The sequence below is a fragment of the Carassius carassius genome, chromosome 15 (genome assembly GCF_963082965.1).
Source record: "Carassius carassius chromosome 15, fCarCar2.1, whole genome shotgun sequence".
In the NCBI taxonomy this organism is placed as follows: Eukaryota; Metazoa; Chordata; class Actinopteri; order Cypriniformes; family Cyprinidae; genus Carassius; species Carassius carassius.
Window position 1 is genome coordinate 31,827,036 of NC_081769.1, and position 11,090 is coordinate 31,838,125.

General features: G+C 35.9%; 1 long non-coding RNA gene across 1 annotated transcript; it reads right to left on the reverse strand.

Annotated features, from left to right (window-relative positions):
* Positions 1 to 1,187: 1,187 nt before the first annotated feature.
* Positions 1,188 to 6,397, reverse strand: LOC132157863 (uncharacterized). The gene is made up of 3 exons (XR_009437632.1): positions 6,155 to 6,397; positions 2,883 to 2,932; positions 1,188 to 1,778 (listed from the first exon to the last, which is right to left on the reverse strand). It is a non-coding gene; the product is annotated as an uncharacterized LOC132157863 (long non-coding RNA).
* Positions 6,398 to 11,090: the final 4,693 nt, after the last annotated feature.

Consider the following 11,090-nt stretch of genomic DNA (forward strand, 5'->3'; position numbering starts at 1 on the left):
ACCTAAACAAACAATAATTTTTAGAGTGTTACATGCTGAAATTGAATATTTATAGAGTAATATACTGAAGTTACACTACTGTATTTTATTTTCAGTATTTTAACACTGGCTGGTCCTGCTACATAACCCTGTTGGGGGGGGGGGGGGGGGTGTGGAGAGAGAGAAAGAGAGAGAGAGAACCCCCTCCCCCAACAGGGTTATGGAGAGAGAGAGAGAGAGAGAGAGAGAAATCACAGGTGAAATTTTGTTTTCTTTCCCTATTCAACAATGAGATAAAATGAAACAAATTAGGAAGGCTTACGAAGTCTCAATTTTCTCATAAGGAAAAAACTCTCATGTATCCTACATTTCTGAAGCAAACAACCTGCGAAACTTATTATATTTTTAAACTTTGTAGTTTTGGTAAACTACAATAACCTTGGTTCTGATAGGGATTTGAAAGAGACAGCACAAGAAAAAAAGAAAAAAATTGAAACTATTCATAAAATCCTTTACAGTTAAAGATAGCAAAACAATCAACCACAACTGTAAAAGGAGAAGTGAACATATTTCACATTTCCTTTATTGTCATTTGGTAGAAACCGCCAAACGTATGACAACAAGAACAGGTTGTGTGACATGCCCTCATCCTCAGTAATGATTTAAAACAACACGAAACCAAATCAGATGACACAGATCAAATACAGATTAATTTGCAACAAAAGTTACTATAGATTGAGTATTATAATACTATTTACATAAATAATTTTTTTATATACATTTTTATTTCAGTTTTAGTTATAGATATTTTATATATATATATATTTTTTTTATATATATATATATATATACCTATTTGTATTTTTTTGTTGTTTTTTATTCCATTTTGTGTTTTTTGTTCTGTCACTGTCATTATGTTGCACTGCGGAGCTTCTGTCACGAAAACAAATTCCTTGTATGTGTGAACATACCTGGCAAAAAAGCTCATTCTGATATATATATATATATATATACACACACACATATATATATATATATATGTAGAGTGCATTATATTATACAGATTGTGTCTTTAGTATTAAACAGGAAAATAGTTTTGATAATGCAAGAGGACAATAGTAAACAGTCATTTTTGTTCATTTAAAGTCAGTTGATCATTGATTCAGTGATTCAAATAGCAGAAACTACATTAGCAGAAACATCTAAGATCAGGAAGACAACTTCAATTCTTCTGAGCTTTGAAAGATCAACAAATGAGCAATGCAATTTTGCAATCAATTAAAAATCTTTTACATTTTGGAGTAAAACCTAAACAATGTAAAGCCTCACTAACTTGACAATTCACTTTATTGTGAACTAGAAGTGATGCAGATAGTTTGTGCTCCACTAGAGGGCAGGTGAAGCTCAGGAAACCATGTGTGTTTGTGTATGTGAGAGTGTTTGCATGTGTGTGTGTGCATCTGAAAGCCCTTCTGAGTGTTTGTGTGCATGTAATTATGGCTCCGGTCCCCGGGGGGCCAGCAGAGGGAGCTTGAGAGTACGCTGACACCTGTCTGTGCTTACTCTCAAATCATTCCCAGCCCGGACCTCCATTCACAAGCACCCTAACATGCCACGTCTGCAAAAAACCAACGCCATCCCTCATAGAGTAACCTTTCCCATAATTCCCTCAAGCTGTGTGTGTGCTGCTCGACAGAGCGTTTAACAGCCTGTGGCATCTCCTGAGGACAAACATCTCTCTTTAGATGGTGACCTTTCACCTTTCAGTAGCGATTCTGCCTTGAGACGCTCGATTCTGTCTGAAAAAACATGAATTTAGACCGGGCCTAAAGTACAGCAGCTCCGACTGCTTGGTTTTCCTTCGTTTAGCTGCTGATGCAACTGCTCGGCTGTTTACTCGGATATAAAAAACAGCCCACGAAGTACATTAAAATGGAAGGCAGCATCGAGGTGACTTTAGCGGCTAATTAAAAACAGATGTGTCCATTTAATATTCTTAATACTTGGAGGGAGAGAGACAATCACTGCAGAAATATCTATTTGCCTCATTAAATTGAGAAGCTTGATCATGATGAGGGATGAAATAATGAATGAAGACAGGCATGTTTACCAGGTTGTTTAAATAGAGTTTGCCAGAAGAGACGAGGAGAACAAAACCTGCTGGCTGTGGGAGCATTCGCCTCGGCGGAGAGACGTGCTGACGATTATTATGACTGACGCGAGCAACACCGAGCATGGTGGTGCAAACAGAAAGGACAGGTTCAGATAAATCATACGGCTGTCAACACAGCGTCAAACGCATACTGCTTATTTTACCCACAGTGACCATTAATAGACACAGAGGAGTGCGGCAACAGATAGGTTCTGCTTTGCAACGTTTACATCACAAAAACAGTCACGTTGCATCAATATCTGTGGCGCTGGGTAAAACATTCAAATATACAGATGCTTTATGATGACATCATATGAAAATCTATCTATCTATCTTGTCTTTTCATGTCTTACATGACACCTTTGTCTCAGTTTGACAAAGGCCTGAGAGTGAAATTTCAGAATTAATGAGACTAATCGTTGATCTGTTATGAGGGATAATAAGTCCAGCAGATAATAGTGACACATATTCATTCCCATGTCTTCCCAGGTGCTCTCCCTCTCTTTCAGACACAAACGAGCACAGGACTGTTGTGCTCCGTGTCTAAATGAACATCTTGCAGATGCTAGAATGGTGTCCTGTCACACCTGATTTGTTAAATCCAATAGGAATGTTTAAACTACTTTAACTCACACACTATTAAACCCTGGGGACTGAACAGGTCATTTTACGTTACAAAAACCCTCTCCTGGTGTCAGGATGAGCGATTCCATTACCACTACAGTGATAAAATCATCAAACTATCACTCACAAAGCATCACATCCACATCCATCTGTCCGTCCTGTTGTCAGTCGGTGATCCTAAAACACAATGTCTTAAAGAGTCATGTGGAAATTTGGGTTTGCATAATTGGAAGTGATCTACAATAACGGCCTTGATGTCTGTTATACTAGTTCCTAAGACAACTATATATCCATAAACGATTAGTTCTCCATTTGTAAAGTAAAAGGTACTTGCTGGAAGCCATTTACTGCAAAGAGAACTGATGCTAATAATAAACCAGTAGCAGAATACACATTATAAATCAGATAGTTCTGACTTTCCTGGAAACACATTCAATGTCATTGACATTTCTGATAAAAACACATTATATCAATTTGATGCATTGACTGGCATCCGTTAAAGGCCTACATTAAGTCTACTGAGCAATATTTGTTCATGAAGAGTAGTTGATTCCGATTATTATAATTAATGAACACAGCTGTGCTGTAGTCACTTTTATAGCTACATAGCTATAGACTGAGCCTGGTTTCTCCCAAGATTTTTTCTCCATTTCTGTCACCGGTGGAGTTTTGGTTCCTTGCCTGCTGTCGCCTCTAGCATGCTTAGATGGGGACACTTCATTTCCAGCAATATCATCAACTAGACTGCACAGATATTATTTGAACTGAGCTGAGCTGGATGATGACACCATTGAATCAATGATGAACTGCCTTTAACTGAAAATTTGAGTTTTTACTTTTGTCTTTTGTGCATTATTACACAATATTTAATATGGTAAAGCTGCTTTGATACAATTTGTATTGTTAAAAGCGTTGTATAAATAAAGATGACTTGAATTGATGTGCACAGCAACTCACACCCACACATGCTTTTAAAGCAAAAGCGCTCTTTAAACACAGGCCTTGTGTGGTCATATTAGCAACATTTTGGCAAAAATTTCTGTTGTCAGTGGTGTAGCAAAATATGAAAATCAGCTCACACAAAAGTCAGGGGTCAGTGAGGTGAATATGCATGAACAATCTGAACATGAATGAAATCTGCATGGGGAACTCTTTTGCAACATAACTTCCATTCCTTACGGATTCCTAATAAAATGAATGGAATCCACCTATGACTAAGGGTCAGTGTGACTGGACCTTAAAGGGTTAGCTTTTCTTTAACATAATCTATCACTACAGCTATAGGCTAGATATAAGTTACTGCAACATGATAAACAAGTTTAGCCAAGATTCACTTCAAAGTAGCTTGAACAGGTAGTTTACGCTAATGTATTAGCACTACCAAGGACAGTCTAGGAGTTGAAAAATCCTGACCTTTGAAGAAGTACTACCTCATGAGTAGGGGCTTTTTCAGGGGCAAATTTTTACCCTGGAACTTTATTTAGATCCTGGTTCCTGCGGTGGAACTACACAGAGTACCGGCCCAAAGTTCCTAGTTCCTGGGAAAAGTATATTTTCTTATTTCTACATTGGTGTTGTCAAAAATTAACGTTTGAAAATGTTTACGTTTTTCTCGTTTCTCATAAGCCTAATAAAAGCACATTTATGAATTAAAAACTAACCACAAAAGCATTAACACTGATGATGATAATACTAACAATGGATTTCTCTTCTCATGACTGGAAACAAAACCTGAAAGATGGAGAGAATGTTTCTCCCAGAGGAGAGTTTCAAGCTCTCACTCAAAGGACTCCTGCAGGACGGTGTGCGTCCCTGGAGCCGAATCCGCCAGCTCACAGATCCCACGATGGGACTGCTTCATTAGCGAGCCGGCGACAGGGGAGTTATTACCAGCGGTCCTTCTCCATAAACCCTCTGCTAATATACAGAGAGCCTCCACGTTTGACGCCAGGTGGGCTAGTCTGTTAATACCAGTGTTAATATTCAGCAGCGAGATGAGCTAATGTCCACAGAGAGAGAAGCTGAGACAGCAGAGCTGGGTAATATCAGAGAGCGGGGCCACGGAGTCGAGGTGGTCTGGAGAGACACTGAACTGCAGCACCTCAGGCTGTAATTAGTAGCCAGAGACAACACGGCTCACCAGAGAGAGAGTTTCAGCGAGGTAAACAGGGACATCAGCACTTGAGACACAACAATAATTATTAATCATGAAAACAATCATCACTGCATTTACTTTTCTATTAAAAAGCGAAAGTGAGTGACCAGAGATCCTCAGTCAGCGTTAGAGGCTTTAGGGCCTGTTGAAACAAAACAAAAAACATGCATCTCAGGTTTCAGAACTTTTTCTGAAAAATGTGCGATCCGATTCGGTTTACAAATATTTACTTTTCTATTATGAAGGAAACTGACCTAGCAAAAAATGTAAATAATATTATTTCCTCATGCATATGATTGGTTTTCAGAGCCTAGTCACAGCAAGCTCTGATGTTTCTATGAAAAAAAACATGCATGACAAAATATTTTTAACAAATACTATAATTTATTGGATGTATTTTCATTTATATATATATATATATATATTTTTTTTTTTACTTTTTAGGGTGGTGAACAATTAATCTCAGTAAATCTTTTTTTTGGTGCAAAAAATGTTCAGAAAGGAAACAAAGTGAGTAGGGATTGTCAGACGTTTTGTAGACTCAGCCTCAGACGTCATGCCCACGGATCTTCGGCTAAACGTCTGATGCATATGGGACGGTGGAAACACTTCAGGAGTGTTGAAGTCGTCATCGGATTGGTTGAATTGTACAGGATTTACGCGAGAAGTGTGTTGTGTTCTTCAGTCTGAAGGTCTGGCTATGCGAGACTAGACGTTTTGAAACCCTTCAAAACTATTTAAAAAAATGTATTAACATGCAAAAGACGTTATTTAGTTTTGTCCTCAGAAAAAAAAGATACAAAATTTATCACTGGGGAGGTAAATTTTCAGAAGGTACTAATATTTAAGTACAAAGGTGTGCCTTTTGAAAAGGTATCTGTTCTTCTGAGAGTGTGTGAATAGCTTCTACAGTTTTGTATTATTAATTGCATCGGACATGATGTGAACAGGTTTTAGAATCCTAGAACATTACAGATTTTTGTAATTTTTTATTTCCTTAAAAAGAAATAGAAATTTCCGAATAATTTTTAAAAAGAAAATATCTTAAAGGATTTGTTTTTTAATCATTGTTGCCACTCATACATAAACAATGTGGCCTGAAACACTACAAATGCTTGTCATTTGATCCAGTGTAACTGATGGAACATAACCCCCAATTAATCACCAAACAATACTCAATTTTTCAAGACCTTTGGGGAGGCGTATTTTATCCACAAAGGCCTGATATTAGATGCTCCACTCACCCCAAATGGCTTGATAAACACGCCGCTTCAGAATGACTTCTCCATATAACCTGAGAGCGGCAGGCAGAGATAGACAGCGAATCTCTCTCCGCTGGGAATTCCAGAGTCACTGCAACACAGTATCAAACGCTGAACCCTCGGTGCATTGTGCCAAGGGGCTGATGGGATATCTCTGGGGAGCCATTAGCGCTTCGATCTGTGGTAAAGCGCTGGGGAACCAGCACAAGTCATGAGAGAGAGCAGAAAAACTCACAACACACTAACAACACCTGTCACCCCAGCGCCTAATGAGAGACACAATTAGCAATTAACAGTGCGATCTGTCAGCACTGATACCTGCCTCCCCGAGCTCACCTCGGCCCAGCTGGGACAGACGGCGAGAGGGAAACATCCCGAGCTCTTAATCAGCAGAGAAACACACCCAAAGAATTACTCTCAGACTAAAACTGGTTAAAAATCACTGGCTTCAGGCCTGATTTGATTGAGCTTGAGCTACTTTAATAATTAATTGTGGTGTTAACATATGAAACTAAATAAAAAACTAAAATCAAGAATGAACTTGAAAATGTAAAAAGTCAGAAATGCGAGATATAAACTTGCAACCGTGAGAGAAAAATTAAAGTCAGAAATGCGAGATATAAACTCGCAATTGTGAGGGAAAAAAACGTCAGAATTGTGAGTTTATATAAACGGCTTCCATACATTTGCATAGTGCTTTTCACAATACACACTGTTTGAGAGCAGCTTTACAGAAAAATCATGATGTTATTGTTTTTAATATCTTAATATCTTCAAGCCTTATAGCAGATTAAAGCTAGGTGATAATATAGCTAATATTTTGCGACAATACAAGAATATAGTTAACCATGAAACAGTAGTATATATCACTCTGTACTTGAGTATGCTGTATGTGCAGATAAAGTTGGACATACTTAAATTTCCAACTTTATATTAAGTGCTGGGCAAAAATATAGTTTAATTTTGTGAAATCAATAAAATGTCAGTCTAGAATTGCTATATACTGTATATAGTATATGAGTGAAGATCTGCAAAAGTGTAAACAATGGAATGGAAATGGAACAATAGGATTTTTTTACTATTATTCACAACACAATCTGCATTTTCTTCAGTTTAAATAAAATAGTTTTGTTATAAGAGACAATAAAAACAAAATTTATTTCCTGGTAAAAACAAAACAACAACAACAACAACAACAACGTGATTTTCAAAAGTCAATGAATTTGAACGTAGCATTTTTGACTGTCAGTGTCTACATGACATGTAATTTATTTAAGCCATGAAATAAACTTAATTGCATAAAATAAGCATGATTAACTAAACAATAAGCATTTTTAAGAATCTCCAGCACATTTTAGAGTTACCCAAAAATCAAATATAGTTCCCCCTTCTTCCCCATCATATGCTGATGTACTGAATTTGAACAGGCATTTTTATAAAACATAGTTTGATCTTCTCAGTTGTTAAAAGATTAAGGAAATTCTAAAAGTGTTTTTGTAGGCCACCTCAGAAGTTCACATCTAGTTCCCTCTACAGAACCGAATAGGATTTTTCCATTGGCTGTTATATTATTGCAGAAAATAAGCTCTGCGACCAACAATCTGCCCCTAAACATTTTACAAACATTTGATGATATATTTGGATTACTTTTTAAAAAGGTGCCACCTTTAGTTTTGGAGGTTACCCTGACTCCAAATTTTCCTTCTATTATATCCTTGTTTTCATGTACCAGTTGGGCAAGAAGTAACAGCTTTTCATGTATCCAGTTTTTATTTTATTTTTTCGTTTGCATTTCTTACTATCAACCATGATTATTCTACTCTGCCAAATAAAAGGCTGTTTACCTGCATAGCCGCTAATTATTGACAAGGCTGACAATAAGCAGAACTTATACTTGTTTAATTAGGGACACTTATCCTGAATTTGAAAATCTTTATTTGAATGTGGCAATTAACTTGAATTATATTTGGCATTATATATTAAATAAAATTAACTTTTATTTGAATATGCCAATATACTATTGTGCTCTACAATATTTCCATAAATAAATCTCTGACAGAGACAACCAGCCAATCATTTAGTTAGTAAGCATGCTGACATCATCCACAGCAACGAGGTCAGCCCCGCCCCCTTACTCTTAGCTCAAGACTTGTCTCTATACCTTAATAAAAGTTTGTCTCCGCAGCTTTATGAATAGGTTTTAAGAGAAAACTCTTAGCTAAAATTTCTTACTGCTGTTTATAAAAACTCTTAGTGGTCAAATAAAATGTTTTGTGAATACAGGGCCTGAAGCCTAAATACAATTACAAGAAGAAAAGAAAAAAAGCTAAAGTTGGGCTATAAACAAACTACAACACCATCACATGATTTGAGGACGATAGAACTGTTAAAACTAATTTAGACTTATTCCTGTAGGATTACACGTAGAGTGATTTAGTCCCGAAACAACATTCCCTATTACCCCATCGTCAACAATCCTCACAAACTATCGCTGTCACCTTACAAAAACAGGTGCTGCTCAAAGAAGGTTTGAACATATGCAAAGACACCAAACAACATCAACTGCTCTAGTAAAACACTTCAGCATCAGGCGGGAATTACTGCTATTTCTTTAGGCTGTGAAAAGTCCAGACTGGGACAGATCTGTGTGTGGAAGTGTCACGTGTGGATCGCAGCTATTGTAATAAGATTAGACCTGCCTGATACACCTCCAGGATAGTAATTGTGTCAGCCCATGAGGTCAATGGGGAATTGGAGTGTTAAATCCAATTTTGAACTTGTCTCTCTCATTCTGCGGGGTGTACAGGAGTACCAACCATATGCCACATTCCCCCATTTCACAAGATGAATATGGATGAGAGCCGAGCTGCTCTCACATCTCCGAATAGAAGCCAAATCTACCTGTAGGACTGGGAATAACCCTTTGCCCTGTTTTACAGTCAAGCTAAGTGTATGATAACAAACCGTTGTGTATAGTGGCTCACTCCATGTCTATGAAGGGCATCCTGCTGTTGTCGACAGAAAAATTAATAAATGATACTGGCTGACAGGCAGATTAGAGTCATTCTTGATAAACAATGTTAGCAGAAGGCCATTGTTGAAGCTAAATAAGTTTTTAAATCTGAAATTAATGAAGTATGAAGTGTAAACTGTAAGGTAATAGTGTAAATATTAGTAGATGAATAAATATTAACAATCAATCATTCTGACCAAGAGGTGCATTTGTACTGTCAGGCATGAAACAGCATGTTTTTAATTTGAGTCTTTTCCATGACTTTTCCAGTGAATAAATAAAAATCAGATCAGTGTTATTTCAGTATCACTGTACTGTTACAGTTTTGTTGATGTTTTGTTTTATTTAGTTTTTGAATCTTAATTGTATTCATTTTGAAATTATTTGTTTTTATTTTTATATGTATATTTTCTCTTTATTTTTTATTTTTATTTTTAAATATGTCTATACAGTGTTTGATCCTTTATATTTTATCTTTTAGTTAACTTTAGTATTTACATTTTTCTAAAAATGTATTTGTTTTTCATATTTTAGCTTATTTCAGTTAACATTTTATTTCACGGTTTATGACTTTTGTTTTAATTAACCATATAAACACTGGATAACACCCACAAAGAGTTTTTAGTGGAGGAAATATGTTAGAAGTAAGCTAACTAGCCCCAAATTAGAATCACTATATATATATATATATATATTTTTTTTTTTTTTTCTCTCTAATTTTTACAATTATAATTTTTTTTTTTGTCTTATTCAAGCTTGGAAATCACACTTTTAAAATATCCAGATTTTTCTGGATTCCTACTGTTCTGGCCACTGACCACTTCACAAGTTATTTCTAAATTTAGTGTAGTCAGTTTTGTGATCTGACAATGCGTTCACTGACCTACAGTATAAGGGAGCTTTTCAATTCATTCTGCAGATTTTCTCTCATAATCAGTGCATAAATATTGGAAAAACCTTTTCTGACAAATTAAGTACTATGGAAAAATTATTGCAAAAGAAAAAAAAACAGAAATATAACTTGTGTGGTTATCAACAATGCATATATCATCAAACCTCAGCAAGTTGTCTCGTGCAAACAGTAAATCAACCCTGTGCTGTGGTCAGTGAATCATTCATCTTTGTTACAGTATTTACGCGTGTCGGGGTGACATCTCACGCGATGCAAATCCTCGTCTCATTGAGAGGAAAGTTTGCCATCTAATCACTCACACACAAAAGATGTTTAACAGCAGTAAACAGAGGTGCAGCTTTGTGCTCACCATTTGAGATAGAATGGAAATATTGCATTGTTGCATAATTGGAAATATTGTTGACTAAAGATGAAACACAAAGCAGAGAGTCACTTCAGAAAGTGAAGCACACATCCAGCAAAGCTAAGGTAAAAACTTACAACGTTACAGTTACAGAAAAGATGACAATACCTTGGTGGTGCATGATGGCCTTATTTAACCACATCCTTTGGCAGCTTTGCAAGTATCTGTGAAAGAAGAAAAAATGAAGTGGCAGATGAAGTGAGAGAATAATATATCAGAAAATAATTATACTTCAATACTGAAAAGTATATAAAAACACTTTGTATTAGTGCTGTCAAAAGTTTAATCGCGATTAATCGCATCCAAAATAAAAGTTTTTGTTTGCATAGTATATGTGTGTACACTGTGTATATTTATAAGGTATATATAAATACACACACATGTATGTATATATTTCAGAAAAATATGCTATGTTTATAAATATATATATTTATATATATAATATCAATTATATACATATAAATATTTTCAAAATATATACATGCATGTGTGTGTATTTATATATACATATTAAATACACACAGTGTACACACATATACTATGTAAACAAAAACTATTTTGGATGCGATTAATCGCGATTAAACTTTTG